Source organism: Poecilia formosa, unplaced genomic scaffold, assembly GCF_000485575.1.
Source record: "Poecilia formosa unplaced genomic scaffold, Poecilia_formosa-5.1.2 Scaffold0, whole genome shotgun sequence".
NCBI classification, from domain to species: domain Eukaryota; kingdom Metazoa; phylum Chordata; class Actinopteri; order Cyprinodontiformes; family Poeciliidae; genus Poecilia; species Poecilia formosa.
Window position 1 is genome coordinate 463,139 of NW_006799939.1, and position 20,326 is coordinate 483,464.

The window sequence follows — 20,326 nt, forward strand, 5'->3', positions numbered from 1 at the left end:
TATATAATCATTTTTTTTTAATTCAGCAAGTCATGCCTGCTTTAGGACTTTGGACAAGCTATAGTTTTAAGCACTCTTTGTAGTAAAGATTTCAATGCAATGATGGCTGTCCGGATGGTAGCGTTTCACTTTGTGTTGTCCTTTGTTTCAGAAATGTCTGCAAATGCAGAATGAGAACAGCTCCTTTGGGTCTGAGACTGCGGTTCCCAAAAAGCTGAACAGCTTACCTCAACCTCGGGCTCAGTCTGTCCTGCAGGGGAGTTCAAGCAGCTCATGTTAATGAGGGATTGTAGAATAGAGGTGGAGATGGATAGACTAATTGGGGCTTCATCTGCTATAATGGCAGTGCTGCTCTGGTCTGTCGTGATGAAGAAAGAGCTGAGCCAGAAATTGAAGGTCTTGATTTAGTGGTCAGTCTCCCTTCAGAGCGTCATCCATGCTATGAATCTTGACCAAAAGAAAACATTTCTGGTTATAGGTGGTTGAAATGAGTTTCCTCCACAGCATGGAAAAGCAGAGCCTTAGAAAGTTGCCAAGAAGCTTCAGTCACCACAGCTGATCATGATGCCTTCTGGACATTTCCCTTAGGATGTTTTCAACAAATGTCCCACTATGAGGAAGACCCCCGGATCTACCGGACGTGCTATGTAGGTGGCCTTGGAACGACTTTGCATCCCACAGTATGAGCTGGAACGTGTCTCAGGGGAGTGGGACGTCTGGGTTTTTTCCTGGACCTCCATTTACCATAATTAATACACCAAGCCCTCTGTTCTATCTTATGACCTGCTAAAAGCAGTGTATTTTGTACCATAACTACCATAACCAGTACATTTTAATCTCTACTTTGGTCAATAGAGTCTAACCATAGGTTACATTTTGTACTAATGGAAAGTTTGTTAAATATAAAATACAATAATATAAAAACCTGAAATAAGCATTTTGAACAGTAAGCTTCTTTCCATAGTTATTGAGAAAAACATTATTAATCATTTGTATTGGGGTGCTGTGGTGACACGGGGTTACCGCATAAGGAGGTCTTAGTCCTTGACGCAGCTGTCGCAGGTTCAAATCCCAGCGTGGTGACCTGCACTGCATGCCTTTCCTCTCTCTCATTGCTCTCAGACTTTCCTATCTGAGCACTTTCAAATAAAGGCCACGAGAGCCAAAAAGATAAAATTATCTGTTTTTATTCCTTGTAAAAGTGAGTATATATTTTACTCATTAATGAAGCAAATGAGACATTTTTGGGATACTGCCTTCTCATCAACTTTTGTTAATGCTTTTCAATTACATAAAGATAATTTTGCATAATGCAAACTATTCTAACCATTACCAACCACAGAGTGACAGAAAACTAATATTAGCCAATCAATAAAATACATGAATTTCACATGGAAAATACTGAAACTACCGAAACGCAAAACAAACTACTTTCTGAGCCCAACATTAATCTTTAGCCAAACTCAGAATTGGTTTTCCACCACTGTCCCCAGGCATGTTCCAACTCTCTGGCTCTGTAATCCAGTGCATATTCTCAGATTCTGAACCCAGCAGCAAGCTTTGTTTTTGGGCCTCAGTCCAGGTCTGCTCTTGGGAGGTCTAAAAGCTTTTCCAAACCCTTCTTGTCTTGTTTTCTTGTGTGAGAGGATTTTTACCATTTTTTTTTCTTGTTTTGGTTTTAAGTCTAATTGTCTCAATCCCAGAGACAATTAGAGGCTGTAACACAGCAGTTCAAAGTACAGAACATCAAAATGTGGCTTCAGAAACTTATTGCTTCTTATGTGAGTGGGTAGATTCGGAGCAGAAATGTTAAAAGAAAAGAAAAAAAACATTTAATGAGAAAGTAGACTGCTTAAGTTGAAATGCGTTTACAGGACATTTTGTGTCGAACTCAACTTTAAAAGAGAAAAAATAAGGTTGTTCAAGATATGAGGTGTTCTTCATCATGAAGTCTATCACCATGTCATTGTTCCAAAGTAATTGTTGATCACTGTCATTAATAAACAAGGTTATTCCATGTAAAACAAAAACTAGAATACATAAAGTGTAAAGTGTAACAAGGTGAGTGTATAAAGCAACAAACATGGCCCTTAGTATCAATCATCCACAGATACTACCTAAATTGTATAGTCATGTATACCGATTTGTAAAATAATGCAAAACAAAATGTCCAATTGAAGTTCCAATTGAAGTTTTTCCAATTGAATTTGTTCTAACAAGGCAGGAAATTAAGCAGATTGACTTTAGCCTGTTTGTAACCATTGAAGTGCATCAATTACTTTAAGGAGTTCCCAAGTAAATGTATATTGGGAGTTTAATCAAGTAAGAAGGATAAAGATGGGCAAAATTATACATTTATTAGCAAAATCTTGGCAAAACACAAAAGCTGTCATGAAACAAGCGGCTGAGAGGTTTGTTAGTGCAACAACACAAGTCCAGTATTAGCAGATTTGGTGATGGATAAAGTCAAACTAGCAAAATAACTTGACTCCTTATCCTTGAGGCACCTTGTCAGTATAGATTTAAATTTTTTTATCACCAATTTAAAATTTTATGTAGCAATAATAATTCAAAGATTACCAATTGTTTCTTTTAATTTTCTTGTTCACTCTTTAGTTCCCATCTACAGCTAGAAGGAGGCTTCTTTTTCACTTTAAACAGGGCAATTAGTGTTTCGTAAAACTTTAATGGAAACATTTGAACAGATAACTAAAAGCATTACTTTTAGGTACAAGATAATGTTGGAGATTAGACAATAAAAAAAATATATGATTATGATGTAGCATTCTAACAACTCATTTTATGACAGCTCTTATGTTTTGTTAAGTTCATAAGTTTTAAAATTAACTTAGAGTATTACCACAACAAATTAGTTTTTTTAAGGATTTAACCATTATTTAACTTTATACTTGCAAATTAATTTGCTTCATTAAAAATGATTGATTAATTTATTTTAAATTCTAAAATTTCAATCTCTCAAAATTAGTTTTGTAGTACATGTGACAGATTTGGTGCAGATAAACGGATAAACAAAACAGACTATAAAAAGGGGAATGTTTTTCATTTGAACCAAGCACCAAATCATTTATCATTTAACTGTAAAGTTAGACTTCAAAGTTCATTTTTTTAATTTAGTAACAAAACATGGTGAATTAATAAAATGTAATTTATTGGGTGAGCTCTTCAAAACTCGTATCGTTTCGGTACCAGATGTTTCTTGGGTACCACTTCTCATTTCTGAGGCAAACCATTTCTCTTATTTTTGGTGCACATATTTGAATGAAATGTTTATCTTCTTAAACAACCTATTAACAAAACAGTTGACATAAAAATCACTGCATTGCGTTAAAGTTGACAGCTGTTCACTTCCATTTATTTCAAGGTTTAAATTACACCTACTGCACTTGCTCACCTTTTATCTCCACACACACAACCCCCAGCAGCTAATAGTTGTCAGCATGAAGTCAGTGTCTGAGCTAAGCCCTATGATGTCATTTCCTTCATAAACAAGTCCAGCTTCCTCTTCAAGGCCCAAATCTTCAGCTTTTCCCATGTGAGCACACCCGTGGGAATTTGCTGAATTTGTTTCATTTTCCTCCCATCCTCCCACACACTGTTTTAGTTGCTATTGTTTTTTTTGTTTTTTTTTTTGTTTTTTTTCCCCCACAGTTTCTAGAGACTAGATTCACTTCTTTTTGGTATGTGATGAGACACGACAACAGGCTGATGGTGTACAGCTAAACCATACGGACAGGTTTAGCCAGACACATTTTCACAAGATTTGCTTGATTATCCTGTTTTAAAGGCTCAGACTAAGCAACATGAACTCACTTTTTGGACGTTTTTTCTTTTGAGCAACCATTGCTCCCAAAGGTGGGGTTGTAGAGTCATTATCCTCGAAGTATGTAAAATTCAAGAAGATTGAGCAAACACTCTTAAAAGCTTCTGTAAGGTTTTAAAAGTGGAGGTATATTAAGTTTTTTCCAGGCACATACTGGCATTTTACCCCACAAACAAGTAACTATGAAAACCTTCAATTATTATAAATATGCAGTATATATCAAAAACCAAGAAATTTGACTTTGCATCATAGCTGCATCTGACACCTTGAAACTGGCCTCTGTCCCTTTAGGCACCTCCTACTCTTTTCGACAATGCCCCTTCAGCACGTCATCACAACAACCGTTCTAAGAAGAGTTGTAGTTTGCACAATAAACTCGGCAGACTCTCAGTTCCACTAGGTGCTTGTTAATCGCTGCTGCCGCTAGTCTGGTGTATTTGTGTGGAGAAGACATGGGGGAGGGATGGCCTATGAGGTGGAAGCTCAGCTGGAGATTAAAGCTCCAAATCGGTGCTTTAAATAGGTGGCGCAATGTATGAGCAGGTGTTAAAAGGCCTGCCACGGGAGATTCAAGGATTTCTCAAAGAAGCATGAAAGAATCAAAGCAACACTCCAGGTATGTTTGATGAGGGAATGACATTATAACATGAAATGAGCTCAGTTAGTTTTGCGTAATACCTCCCTTTTAACTTCCCTGCAACAATTCCATTTATTCAGTGCAATCAGATGCATGATGAGGTTTAAAGCTGCTGGCTGCTGGCAGAGGTAAAGCAGTCCCCTCCTTGCAGCCATTCTCATGAAAGGTTGATACGGGATAGGAGTTTGGAACTGCTACACCCAAGTGTTTTAACAGTTTTCCACCACATGTGTTATCAGCTGAGCCATGAATGTGGGAAAGCCCCGCAGGCAGAATGACATCATGCCCTGTTTAAAACTGGATGTTTTAAAACACTGAGGGTGTAACTGGGAGGGTGGTAGGAAACGGGAGAAATTGCTGAAAACAACAGAAACTAGTGAAGACAAACAAAAATAAGGACACTCCCTTCATTTTGTTACTCTGTTCTCTGGCTTTCATCTGCCATAATTAGGGAATTAAATTGCAATCTCAGCAATTTATTAAATGAAAATAAGGCAGGAAGCCTTTTAAAATAAGTATTATCAGATGGGGATATTCAAAGCTCCAAAAGTCACACAAAATAATAACTGCTTGTGGCTGATATTGTCTCACTGCAAACTTCTTGAATTAATGGAAGTCTGAATAAAGTTCTGAAATTTTCTTGACATTTCCATACCTGAGCTTTTTGTATGCTTCCATTGATATTGTGGTGGTTTGTCAATGATGAAGAGATCCAAGCCTATCAGGTCTGAAGGCCTTGTAAAAATCAATCACATCTTTAGCTCTTTCCACAGATTATCTGGACAGACTGGGCCACTTCAAAACATCATTATTTCCAGTGAGAAGAAACATACTGTTGGAGGTTTTATAATGTTGGGCTTAACTATTTGGATACCTATTGCCTCATCCATAGTCATTTAAAAGACTTGGGCAGAGCACGCTCAACCGCTGATATGTGACTGTGGCCTTCGTTTTAACCACTGTAACCCTGAGAGGAACTGCAGAAAGAAGAAGTTCTTTGTTTAAAATGTGGTTAGATTGGTAAATTCTGAATTTTCACTCTGTACAAAAAAAAAATTAAAAAAAATAGTTTTTTTTTTATCTAAGTGTAACAGGCTGAAAACAAAGTATGTACATAATAATGGAACCACAACAGACCTCTAGGCCCGCTCAAGGTTGTCAAACAAAAGGCTCCAAGCTGGGCAGCGTAAAAATGATGTCCAACCACTATATAGACTCGGCTTTTTGATAACAGTTAACCTGTCAAGATTGTGTCAGAGACCTTTGCTAGACTTGGTAGGAAATACAGCTAACAAGGACACACGCTGTGTCCCAAGAGTTACTTAATGGACCATCTCTGTGATAGTTTGAAAGACAGAGGATACATTCTTGTGACTTTAATATCCTTATTCTAATGCTCTCTATGAGCACTACCTTCTAGATACAAGGAATACCAGAGATAAGTGAATAATTAGGAGAATCTGATATAGAAAATGTCACAACTGAAAATGTTTCTTGCAATGTTAGAACACCAAAGCAAAGTGCTATATTGCCCCATGATGTTTCTTTTGAGACATGTGATCTGAACTAGAATAAAAGTAGGTCTTTTTTTCTTTTTTTTTTCTTTTTTTTTTTTTTGCAATGTCGTGTAATTGTAGGGGAACACTCACGAAAGTAGCAAAGATGTTCTCTTGGGTACTTTGTACAAAAGCAAATGGTGACGGAGGGACACAAACAATTTGTTAGCTGTGTTAACCATTAGCCGCTAATTGACATCATAGCTAAATAGTTCTTGGACTGAATTGCATAGCACTTTTCTAGTCCTACTGACCAATCATAGCTCTTTACAGTAGAGTCACACTCACAAAGATGCGCACACTCACATACCAATTGGTAGTCAACTTGGGCTTAAGTGTCTTACCAAGGGGCACATAGACCTGTCAAAGGAGGAAACTGAAATTGAGCTTTCTTTGCTCGATAAGTCCAGATTGGATTACACAAGACTTATTCCAGACTCTAACATACGGTGCATGATTATGCCAACTATGAGCAAATTTGATTTCATTTTCTCTAAGTCAATTCAAATCTATTCGGAGACGCATAACAAGCGGCTAATGATATTAAACAGGAAAAGAAAAAAAAATCTTTATGGAAGAATATAATCACTGTAGTCAACACTATGACCAATGCCCTGACTGGAACTGCCATGACTACCACTGACATCATCATTGTCTCCCTGAGCTCATTAGAGCAGATTGAAATGTCAAAGATTTACACACCTGCAGAGATGAGATTATTCTTTCTTTTCTTTTCATGCAACTGACAGAAGTGGGGAGCAGAAAAGTGTAAATGGCGTGATCTGGTGGCATCGTTCGAATAATTTTTAGCAGCTTTCCCCAAGTTAAAAATCTGTTGACATCATTCACACACTGCAGAACAATGACTGTCATGCCAAAACCGCAGACGTAAAATTGACATGTGTCTAGACGGGAGAAAGCATTTGACAGGGATGGAAATCGTTGGCTCGTCAACGGGAGTCATCAGCTGTTTGGCGGTCTGGAAATGAACAAGAGAGGGATTTTATTTTAGCAGAGTGTCAGAGACATGGGAGACATGGTCTGTGAGCTGCGACGCTAAGGGTTCAAACGTTCTTCATGAAATACTGTCACAGATCTCTGTGTGATGTTCTGAGAGCAAATCACTTAATATGTTCCTGGAGCAACACTTCTTTCACCCTGTAGGGGAAATGACATCATTTTTACCCTGTCGTAGTGGAAATGTTCAAATAGGCAATACCCTTTAGAAATTCTTAAGATTTAGAACTTAAAAGGTGTTTTCCAGCTTTGTAATCTTAAAGCCATGCAAGCAAGACTCCAAATGAATGAGTTAATACTATCACATATAGATGGGTATAGAACATTTGAACTGGCATGTTGAAAATGACGGTGTGGTGGGAAATCATGATCACTGTGTTAAAAAAATGTGCATCTGTTAGATGTCTGAGGTTTTCTACAGATATTAGTTATGTGTGTATTTGTTTATTTAGACATCATGCTACTATGGAGAGCATCCTTCAAAAGCCAATGACATATTAATGCGCACACGGAACATGGCAAAGTGGTGAGGATTTTACAGATAACTGAGCAAGATGGCTTCCGCTTGTATGCGTCTGTTCACACAGGTTGTGGTGTCCTCACCTGACTCACTGCAACTGGCTGTTCATTTCTGTCACATCCCATGAGTTATGTTTGTTCAATGTTGCACAGTGTGCTTGACATGCATCTGATTCTTTCCAGGAATTAGTGAGGTCATGGACAGCTTTTGGATTCTTTTTAAGCCATCAAATAACTCATACTGTGAGAGACATAGTTAAACCGAGAGCCTCTTTTCAAAGTTCAAAGTTATTTGGACACGTTCTCTACGATTCTGACTATTTTTGGGCCATCTTACATGACGGCGTTTGGCTAATCAGACTAGAGCAGGGGACTTCATATCCAGCAGGGCTGGTGACCAAAACTTCTGTGCGTCTCTGTTTCAATACACCTGAGTGTGCAAGCATTTTTTTTTTTTACTGATTATTAAAAGCTGCCATCTATTCACTGTAATAAAACCTTGACAAAGTGGTAAAAAAAAAAATAAATAAGCAAATCAATTTATTAGCACATTTTTACATTTCTCATCGAAATGTGGAAGAAAGAAAATTAAATTTCTCTCATCGATGGCATCAGTAGTTATTTGAAAGTTCATGAAGTCTCTTCTTGTATGGATTTTACCAGCTTGAAAAACTGACACAGCATGAATCATTCAGAATCAGTGCAGGGAACCACAGACATAAGAGTAGTCGTTGGATGCCAAATACCAGCAGTATACAGCCCATGCTGAGACTGAGTCAGCCCTTGAAAGGGTGATGGGATCCCAGCATGAGTAATGAAAATTTGATGCCTCACGTGTTCCCTATATGCAGCACCATTTAAATGGCTCCCCTGGCACAGTGCTTGGTCTGTGATTCATCTGAGTCATGCTAATGCCTATGAAAAAGACCCTGCATTGTTGTTTCTATAGTGGGTGAATCAATGTGCTAACTGAATCATCAGGCAAACAAAGCATGTGCATCATTATTTTTACAAACTTAGACACCAAGTTGGAGGGATGTGTGAGCTCACTCTAAATTAATTCATTATTGCACTGTTTCCTGCAAAAGCAATGATAAAATGTCTGATGGCACCAAGCTGGAAATCTGTCTCTTCTCTGCATTATAATCATCACATAATCATACTCTAAGACAGATTGAAAGAAAACCATGAATAATTCTTGAGGGGACAGCATTACTTGGACAAAAAGAAATATAAATTAATCACAAGATTATTTGCAGTGGGTAATTACTAGCCTGGTAAAAAACTAGCTCCTTGTACTACACTTTGCTTTGTACAGAGGGTCTGGGCCCTCGACTACTGAGAAACAATTGCTTCCTGGAGGCATGGACTGTGTTGAGATTTTATTATATTTTATCCAACCATAGTGTTCAACGCTATGAAGCTTACCGGAAATTGCCTGCATTGTAAACAACCATCTTCCACTGCGAAAACAAAAGTGCAGAGCCCAACTATGATTTATACTACCTAGTAATCCTAATATCTGGGGTTTATTGAAAGCTATTTTTTTTTGTCCTGCTGCCAAGACCACAACTTGAGGGACTTGCATTGGCCACACATTGACCACATGGGAGAACTTGCATGGCTCTGGGAGACTAGTACCAAGTAATTCACTTGGTGAAAAATATGACCAAATTGGATACAGTTGTCCCGCTGAGGGAAAAAAAGTAATTTTTATAGATGCTATAGTACAACAGTTCTCAACGCCCGACGCCCTGCATGTTCTAAGTTTCCAAGCTACCACTCACCTGACTTATGCAAATGGGTGATAAACAGGCTTCTGCTGAGGAGGTTTTGCAATAATTAAAGAATAACCTTTTTCTGATTCACTTGAAACGGAGAAACACAAAAACATGACAATGGACCCTGGGAACCAGGGTTGAGAATCACTGCTATAGAGTTGTTCTTAGTTTGAGATCATAGAACATCTGAACATCTGTTCTAACAAACACAAATTAAGCTAGATGAGCAAGACAATTTATTTTTCTGTCTCTGTAGCATCTTTTCAATGCTTGAAAGAGTCTAATCACAGTCTAGCATCCTCTACAATGGATTTACATAGACATGCCGCCGATAAACCCATCTTGTGCCCTGTGGAACGTCGACCCTTCCTTGTTTACCCAGTTGCCATAAAAACACAATCAGCCACCAGTCAACAATGAATGACTCCAAACAAACTGGATTATTGCTCTAATTAAGCTGTAATAAGCGATTATTAAATGGCCACAGGCCTCGTTAGGTGGTTCATTAAGCCATTTTATCTTTTTACTCCTTCATTAAGTCTCCTTTCTTCTCTCCTTTCTTCTCAGGGAGCGTGGGAGTACCGAGGTCTGGGAGATCACGACCCTAATTCTTTCCAAGACAGACGGTTTAATTAACACTGTAGGAATCCTCTCCAACTCCAGACCTCTGCAAAAGGAATTTACTCAGGAATTACACCACACAGGTAAGGCATTGCTCTCTAATGTGCATTTTCAGTAGCAATATATGCTAATTACCTCCGTAGGTTAAAGCAACTGTGTTTCCCGGTCTCATGTGGTAATTAGTTGTTAAAGTGAAGTATGAAAAAAAAACATCAAAATGTTTTTTAATATGTTGCCTATTATTTAGCAGCATTTATTAAGGTAAGGGCTGATAATAAACCTTGATGGCCTTTAATGAGAACATGTTTTTATGGATGAGAACTGACGACAGTGAAATATTTAAGATGATGAGCTCTGATTAACACTAGAAGTGATAACACTCTTCATTTAATCACACTGACAAGAGACAGGATCGCTAACTGTTGCTAGGTGCCCTTTGCAAACTGTTCTAACTTTAACAGTTTTGAAATGGTACCAGCCACATTGTGTGGGTAGTTTGCACTTTGAGACTGGAAATAGTGACCTAGTAATGTTATGAACCTGTTGCTCACAGTTAAAAGGGAGGGAATAAAACATGTTTGCAGAGATGGAGAAGCTTTGCAGATACATAAAGCCAAAATTGATACTTGTTTCCGTCCCCCACCCACCCAACTGTTATGGAGCTGTATGAACATCACTGACGATAGACTTTATAAACTTTAATTATTTTTTGCAATAAAAATTCCTGACAGTTCAATTAAAAAAATAAAAAAAGGGAAAAAACAACAAAAGACTTTGTGCCAAAAGTAAAAAAAAAAAAAATGTTTTTTTTTTTTTTAAACATCTGCATGTTTTTAGAGTCTGTTGTGTATAGGGGATTTCCTACTTTGGTTGGAAGATTCAGAAGGGAACTTATCATACATGAGCTGCCTCAGAGGTTCTCATGCTGGTAAACAACACCTGGCGGTCTATTTGCTGTTGGTAATTCAGCAGTATAGCATGCTGTACCCCTGGGGATCTTTCAAGACAGCTGTCCTAGCTTCCTTTTGAGAGAGTTGTTTGTCATCAATGAGAGCAAATAGTTTTGTTCCTTATGTTTGATAACTTGACAGTGGGTTTGAAAGACAACAGACTTGTAAAATGAACAATACTTGTGTATAAAAATGTCAAAGTATACAAGATTATGATTTGGTTTGAATTGTGTAACACGAAGCCCAAAAAAGTACATATTAATTGTGGTATTTTGATCTGCTGAGCATGCTGTTAAAAAAATGCTAAAATCAAGGCAGAATAAACCTATTATGTCCCTTTGTGAAGTTGGAATATGGATAAGAAAGAAGTTGCATATAAAGTATATGCCCTACTCAGTTTTATGAAACACTTTCTATATATTGTGACTTGCAATAAATGTTTAATTTGTCTTTTATTTTTCTTTTTACCCATGCCCTATCTTTGGTATATTACTAATACTATGTGAAGAAAATGGTTGCCTACATGTGCAAGGGCATATTTGCTTTACTTAAACTACATTTTAGGATGGTATGCTAATTGTGTAGTTGACTTGATGAAATCCAGACTGCATCCAAAATTAAAGTATGCACCCCAGATTGATGTACTAAAGATACATTACATTTCTAAGACCTATAACCGGTGTGGATTTTATGTGTGCATGTGTGTGAGCATATGCGTAGAAATAATTGTGTTGAGGAGGTGTATGTTAAGTTTGTTTACGTGGGGGTGCATGGGTGTCATAGTGGCAAGAATGGTGGAAGACTCACAACCCAAGAGCAGCAAAGGAAAGGTGGACTCAAAACCAAAAAGCTGCAACAGCCCAAGGCAATCATGTGTGCTGCACAGGGGTAGGCTGTCAGCCAAGCAAAGAAGCAGCAGCTCGCAGGCCAAAAGAGGCACAGGGTGAGTTGGTGGGCGCTGACCCTGCCGCACTCCCATCTCCATGTCAAACCCGGGACCCTCACCAACCGCCGGCAGCAAAACAGTCCAACAGTGGCGATCCCCATAGAGCCTGCAACGTGGTGTGCAGGCACCAGCTCACCACTGGAACTTGGCAAGAAGGATGCATAACCACTCTGCCTGGTCAACTAGCCCCAGGGGGTCCAGAGGGATGGGCGTCCACCAGAGCCCTTTGCGGCCCCTGAGCCCCATGATGTTGGGAGCCCACTACTTTGGACGAGCATCCACACAAAAGGTTGCTGCCCCCTGCTACCTCTCAAATGCTGCTGTCAGAGATTCCCGTAACCCTAGCTAACAGTTAACTAGCATAGGAACTGAGCCCTTCGAGCCCAGCCCCTCCATCCCAGAGTGTTTGCATGTGTTGTCCAAAAATAGGTTTAGTTAGGCTACGATTAAGTATTAATATATGCTGAAGGCATTTATTAACAAAAGTTTACTTAAGTAAATTAGTTACTGTCTACCTGTGCAGACACCATGTGAAAACAATGACAGCATAAAAATACAGCTATGAAAAATACATCTGTTCTCAAAATGAAAGGAGATTTATTTATTTATTTTAAAGTAAGTCATTAAAACACATAATAACTTTAGACTTCTGTATCAAGTGTTGCTTTTGAAAGTCACTCAAAACATCTCTCAACGTAGCTCATGTGTATAATATGGAGGAACTGGCACGGGGTAACAGTGTGTATTTGCACGCATATGATCACGTTTTTGTTTATATTGTGGTTGTCTGGATCTGGCTGGGGCGACAGATGTTCATAGCAGCAACAAGCACAGCCCCAGTGTTCAAATTAGATCACTCGTGTGAGTATTTTTGTGTGTAGGTAGCATGTTCATACATGCGCAAGTCAGACAAGTTGTCAATCACCCGGCATTGTTTTATACTGTGGGTTAGGTTTGAGTATTTAAAGGATGAAGGAATGCATTGGTAGACGTAGGCAAACATTTCCTTCCATCCTGTCTTTATTTTTTGTTTGGAGCTCCAGAGCTGCTCCAGTCTGTCCACCTTGTTGCCTGCCTTCTCATGCTGAAGTGAAATAAATTCCTCTGCTGACGCTTACATACAGAATACACCTACTCAACATCATGAATGCATTCATATACACACCACAAGCTGTTGACGCTGTCTGAGGATGCAGATAAACACACAACCCACACATAGGCAGACAAACAAGGAAGTGCTGGTTTGGACGTTATGCAAAATCATAAACTCCTGTAAAGAAAAACCCATGAGAAACACACACAGACACGCACGCACGCACGCACGCACGCACGCACACACACACACACACACACATCCTTAGATATCAAGTGATTAGTTACACAATTAGAACCATGAGTTCCATTGAAAAGCAGAAGTTCTAGCTGTTCATACGTTTAAAGGGGGGAGAAATGAAACTTGTGAAACTACTGCTTTATATGTTGAGATCCTTTACATTTTGTTGCCTTTTTTATTAGAAAAATGCCAAAAGACATCAATAATATAACACCGTCAAAATATTAATGTTTTATTAAATGACTTTAAATGGTGCACAGTTTTAATGACATTCACTCCAATCTGAACTGAAAATGTGAAGGAGACCTTTGGACTTGTGTTGAACTCACAAGGTCTTGTCTGTGAAGCAGGGTAACCATGAGTTAAGTTTTCGAAATGACTGTAATTGTGGGCTGCAGTCTACTCCATGAACACAATCAAAGGCAAGCAATTACAAGACCTTGGTCGCCTGCCCCCAGGGATTTGAACCTTTGACTAGGAGACGTGCATACACACTTACATATTATGCTGGCATTCACCCACACATTTCCTGTGTGTTTCATGTAAGACAGCCACTCTTCCTTCTCCTCAGTTTTGGAGAGGAAGTGTGGGCCTAATGACTTTTCCTATGCGTCACAGACACTGCAAGTGGGAGGCAAACAGTCACGCTGCACATGTGTGCATGTGAGACCTTTGGCATTTCTGCACATGTTTGTAAAAATAAAAACAACCTGACATGTTCTGCAAAGTATTGCGATCCAATTTTTGTCAGTGTCTCTTGGAACGTTTATGCGTCCGTTTGTGAAAAAGCTTCTCGTGTCGTTTGTTGAAGTTTTGCAAAGAAAGCTCTGCATGTGTAGATGTGTTTGCAGGAAATTTGCACAGAGTTGTGAGAACTACAGGTATGTGTGAACTGTCTGTCTTTGTAAGTGCTTCTCGCTTGATTCTTGTAAACAGAGCTTGCCACAGAGATTTCTCAGATTTTTTTTTTCTTTTTTTTTCATGAAATACTCAAAACCTCAGTGTAATTTCTAATCAATATTTTATCTCTTGGGATAATTCAGGTGAATCAAGTGGAAATTGTAGTTACTGTTATTTTTAAGCTTATAGGGCAAATGTCAATATAAAAAGTTTGTGTTTTTTTATTATTAAATCTGTAGTTGATGGTACTGATGCAAAGAAATTAGTTTGCAGTCTCAGTATGTTTAAATGTATACCTTTACTTTGATGATGCACTTCTAACTCTTATGTTTATTTGAGGATACTGACAACTCTAATAAATTAGAGTGGGTTCCTTGTAGTAGATTTGGTCTTTGCTGTTCATTTAGTGGTGATATCTTGTGGTTTCTTTTTCTTCAATTGGTACGTGCAACAGAAAAAAAAAGACTGAGGGTAAAATAACAGTGCATACAGTGTCTGTTGGAAATGTAGATGGAGTTAGATGCCATGCAGATCCATATGTTTTGATGGTGTGACAAAGCAGCTAGTAGCACAAAATAGCACCTCTTGTCCAAATCAACTTTTTGCTTTCCGCTTTGTTTGCGGCCAATACTAAAATGTCAACAGTTAAACCCGGCTGCACCCCCTGGTATTAAATTAGTTCACTGAAAACTTCCTATAGGAAGCTGATCAAATATACCATTGCTGACTCCTTGCTTGTAAAACACATATAGCTAAAAATGATCAAGTAAATATATAGTTAAGCCTGCAGCAGATGGGCATATGCAAAGCTTTTTATGCTGGTTAAGGAAGAACAACAAAGTAATACCAAATGCAGTCCATCTGAATACGTCAAACTAGACTCTGCTGTGTGTTTTATAATTCTGTTGTTGCTATTTTAACAAAAATAAGTACAGAGCAGCACAAAATATATTGGCTTGCATCACAGCACACGTTATAATGGTTTATGCCCTTTCATGTCGGAAATAAGGCAGCACAGCTAGTTGCTGTAACCTTGGAAATTTCATGTGAGGCTACAGTAAACAGTTTTCCTCTAACCAAGTACCCATTCAAACAACCAATGTAGGCTCTTTGCTGTGAAAATGGGAATGCTAAAGCATTTTTTTTGTCCTGTGGAGCACAAGAAAATGCATTTTAGTGGAACCAAGGTCTTTGCTGAGCCATTCTCTGAATTCATCACTTCTCTTCTTTTACCATTGCTCTCTTGTGCAAACACTATGAAGTATATACTTCATCTTAGGCTGTTCACCACACTCTCACCTTTCCCTCATCTGTTTTCTCTCTCACATTCATGCTTCCTCCTCCTTATTTTTCCTCTTCTCATCTATCTATTACACTTGTTCACATTTCAGTCTAAAGAACCATCAAATCTGAACATTTTTTTTTATTTGTATCTTTCATTTTATTGATTGCCATCTTTAATACGTATAATAAAGTTTTTTTATTTTTTTATTTTTTTGTAATTTCTTTAAACTTTTCAGGGTCTGAAGTTGGGGTAGGTTCCCTACAAAACCCAATCTGAGAAGGACCGGCAGCGGTCCTAAATGTTTTCCACTTGTGAATAATAATCTCACAGTAGATTGACTGCCTGTCTTTAATGGCCTCACAACCCTTTGCGGGTAGTTGACCATTATCAGTTACCTCACTAAGGTAATTTCTCATCTTTCTCATCTTGGTAGTGTGTTAACACACACCAGCATGCTGCCTGTAGCCTTAGTACCCGGAGAGAACGCACGCATGCACAGGGAGAACATGTAAACTCCATGCAGAAAAAACCTGGGCTGGGATTTGAACCCAGGACCTTCTTGCTGCAAGGCAGCAATGCTACCAGCTGTGCAGCCATGTAGCTATTTTATATTGCCGTTTGATAATTGCCAAACAAAGGGCTGCAAATGAAAAACAAAACAAGATACATAAATTATAAATGGTACATAAAAGAGGAATATTTTATTTGAACAAATATTATGTACAGTAAAGGGAGTTGGATTTATATATTTTTTCTTTCCACGATTACTTGGCTGGTTGTTTTAACTCTCCATAGTCTTGCCTTTTCGCTTCACATCAGCAGCAGAGGTTGCTGTTGCCTTTGAGCTGAGTTCAGCTGAGGTCAGACAGATAGTGTTTACCGCGCTGAGGATATACAGAGGTGCCAACCACAGTAACTTGGAGGGATCATATCTAACAATTTTCTAATATTGTTTTTTTTTTTTCACTTATACTTCTTAGTCTTTCTTCTTTACTTCCTCCCTATGTTTTTAAACATGCACATAGAAAAATTTCCAATTTACTTATATGTAACTTGTAAACAGTGATCTATGTGGGCATAAATGACAGTAATTGAATGTTGGTATAATCTAACATTTAAGTGGGACACGAATTTGCTGTAAGTATGATCAGTCTGTGTCTTTGATTCTGTGAGATTACTGTAATTTTATTTTTTTATTTCTCATAAATTAGATCTAAGTGAACTTCCAGTCAGAGAAATAACAGGATTATAGGTTGGGCTGGAGGAGCAGAGAGGCAAAGGTACACTGAAGCGAAAACACTGAATTATGAGGCAGGAAGCCAAAATTTTCCCAGACCTTTTTTTTTTTGAAGTCTGATCCAACAATTTAGCAGCTTCCTCTGAGGGGCTAATAATACAACAGAGCCATTGTGTAATGCGTAGTTTCCCCCGCTTGATTTAGAAAAAGACAAGGCGCTGTGTAGTTAGTCTGAGACTTTGCTCCTATCTGATTGAAATGTCACATGGCTACATAATAATATAAGCCTGCTACAACACAAATGCATCAGAAAATAAGATTCCAGATTCCAGATAAGTTCATTAAAGGCTTTTTTGTTTTTAGTCCATGTTCAGAAAATCTTGTTTTTGGCCACTCTGTGAATACATTCTATGCAAAAGTAAGTTATGTGCAGAACAGAACCATGACAAAATGTTTCAGTTGTACAACATGCATGCAAAAATATATTACATTGAAAAAGGATAATGTGGAAGCAATGTGAGGATTCCTTTAAAGGATTTCTTTATTTGACATTAAAATATGTCAAATAAAGCCAGAAGTTCTAAAATGACATCTTATCATTTTGATTTTCAAAAAAAGCTCTGCTCTCAATCCTATCGAAAATTTTATGGGTAAATCTGGAAAGGCTTGTGTGAACAAGGCAGCATGCAAACATGACTCAGTTTACACCGGTTCTGTCAGGAGGAATTGGGACAAAATTCCAATTATTGTGAGAAGCTTGTGGAAAAGTATCAAAAACATTTGACCTCCGTCATATAGTTTAAGGGCAATGGAACCAAATACTAATACAGTGTTTTTAAACTTTTGACTTTGAAGAAAGTAACAAAAATTGCCTTACAAAAGTCTGTCATTATTCTGGCATTTAGCAAATGGGACAAACTGGTAGTTCAAATTGATCTGAAATGGGAAAAGTTTATTCTGACTTCATGTTGGTGTGGGACAAAAAGGTATACGGGGATGTAAACTTCTGGCCTCAGATGTAGGTGTGAGTGTTACTCCCTTCATCCCAATGCATACTTACCACTCAAAACAATGTACATCTAAATCGATACACTTCTTTGTAGGCATGACTTGATTTTTATTATCATTACATTTAGATTCACTGTACATGGGGATATAAGAATCGTTGTGACATTTGCGCAACATTTTCAAATGTCCCATCTTTTCACCAAAAAATTAGAAACATTGTGACTGAGTAGACAAGGAGAGCTGGGAATTACCTTCATTTTTTTTCTTCTTCTTTTTTTTTTTTTGCAAATCATCCCAACTGGACTCAGATGGCATGATGGATGAAAGGTTGGTGGCCCAATTTTTAGGAGTGCACATAAGCATGCTTGTGCTCAATTTATTTGGATGCTGATTTTAACATGTGGATATGAATGTGCAATGATCTTACATTAAATGTTTTTTTTGTGTGTGTTATTATTTTTGGTAAAGTTCACTTCCATAGACTTAATCAAAATGAGCTGTCTGCAGTGTGGTATCCATTAAACTTTGGATTTAATTAAAGTTATTTATTAAAGCTGTATTCATCCATCCACCAATCCAGCCATCCATCATCATTCCATCAGTCTGTCTGTATATTACCAGATAGATTTAGCTTTTTATTAATTATATGTCCATTAATCTCCTCTAAAATTACAAATAATCACATGAGGCTTTATCCTGCTTTCATTACTTTAATTTACAAAAAAAAAGAACAAACAAACCTTTATAATGTTTAACAATTCCCCAAAAGGTTGATCAGGGCCAGACTAAGCATCTGTTTTGCATATTTTTCAGATTATGGTAATCTAAAAGTGCAATGTGCACATTGTGTGTCCGGTGGGATAAAGCTGTTTTTTTTATTTCTTTTTTCTTTTTTTATTAGAAACTGTTTTGCAGGGGCAAACCGTCCCACACACATTCAGAGCCTGAGCATGAAATGAAATTACTTGTTAAGATGGATGCTTTTTGTAGTGCAGCTGACACATCGTATCAAAGAATATGAATGATCTTGCAAATGTAATATCAGTCTTGCTTTCAGCGTTCACCTTCTATCTGTGCCGTACCCGTCTCCCATTAATTATACTGACTGTCTTATGGTGTTTTGTTAAATTTTTAAACACATAAAATTGACTTATTTTTCATGATTTCTTGACATCTGCTTAAGATCAGAACACCGGTAAATTGAGATAATAGATATTAATATAAACTTGGGGGGGGAAAAAAAAAAAAAAAAAAAAAAAAAAAAAAAAAAAAAAAAAAATCCCTTTAATGAGTAAAAGTATGAAACGTTGTTACCTAGACAGCAACACATTAGTGAGACAAAGCACTGTATATTCCAGTTTACCCTTCATCATCAATGCAGGCAAAGGACACGCTTGTCTGTCTTCATTGACTAGCTTGCATGCATTTCTTTGTGTATTTCATTCATCCATATCCTTTTATTTAGCTTCAGGCCTCTTTTTTTGTCTCAAAGTTTGACTGAACATGCATCCTTCATTTCATCAGAAAGTATGATATATTTTTTTTTTTTTGTATGTGTGTGTCCATGGGTGAAATGACCACTGGGCTTCCTGCTGTGAGGACCACATGCTCGATTCCATCCTTTCTCTGGGTCTTTTCCTCAAGTGCTCCTCTTTACCCCACATGGCTGCTCTACCTTGACAAGGCATGTTGTCCTGTCTGTCTGGCCTGCCATCTCATTTTGTGGTGAATGGTCAGTTTATTTATGCTTTTCCATACTTGGTTTTTTGGGAATATATTAGAGCTCCTGCAACAGAGACTTTGGTTTTATGGCAAGAAAATATTGTATAAAAACAACTTGACGTGAAATATTTTAACTGCTATATTAATCTGGAGATAAGCATCTTTAATGGACTTTCAGGGCCAGGTGCTCTTGGTAAATAGGAGTCAACAAATCTGTGTACATACAAATAAATCCATAGGTGTACATTAAAAATGTACATCCCAAATCATCATCATACACTGTAAATGCGAGACATCTTATTTGACACACCCCCTTTAAATACTCAAATAGATGTAAACAACCCCTGCATGACTGATTTTTTATTTATTTATTTATTTATTTATTTTTTTTTTTTGCACAACTAAGCGTAATTTCTACAGGAAGAACTTACAGCTGAACACATGGGAAACCAATGCAATCGGACAAGTAGTAATGTTTAATCTGCAAAATTATTATTTTTACTGATTCTTTGACTCTTATTTTTTTGCAAAAATAACGCAAATAAAATTATTATCTTAAGGTCAGATATAAGTGGAGGGAAAATAACTGAAGAGAAAAAAACTTTGGTGAATTTCAGATGACACACATGGAGCCAAAATGACTGATTTGGAACGGTGGCCTGGATTTATTTAAACTAATAGCTCTCGAAAACTCCTATATTTCATAATATTCTTTAGAACTAAGAGGAAGTACAAGAGTCTTTAAATACCCTTATGCGACTGAAGGCATGTCATAATTGTTTGTGATTGTGTAGAGTTGAGACAGATTGACTGAATCTGCACTCACATTAAAGGCTGTGGTGTCATGACATCTTACTTGTTCTTATAAAAATATGAATAGGTTTAAACATTACACCTTGAACTGTCCCTAGCAAGCAAACAACATGGAATTTTCTGATAAGTCTTGATAAGAAACCCATCAAAACACACACAC

At 37.7% G+C, this 20,326-nt stretch overlaps 1 long non-coding RNA gene across 4 annotated transcripts in view; it reads left to right on the forward strand.

Moving 5' to 3' along the window:
- The window catches only part of LOC107833453 (uncharacterized), a 107,962-nt gene that overhangs the window by 51,220 nt on the left and 36,416 nt on the right, over nt 1-20,326 (forward strand). For 3 of the 4 annotated variants that reach the window (XR_001659307.1, XR_001659366.1, XR_001659231.1), the window contains one exon: nt 9,919-10,055. This is a non-coding gene — a long non-coding RNA (uncharacterized LOC107833453). Of the gene's footprint in view, nt 1-4,387; nt 4,458-9,918; nt 10,056-20,326 lie in introns of those variants that run through there. The other variant, XR_001659411.1, reaches the window with a different exon arrangement.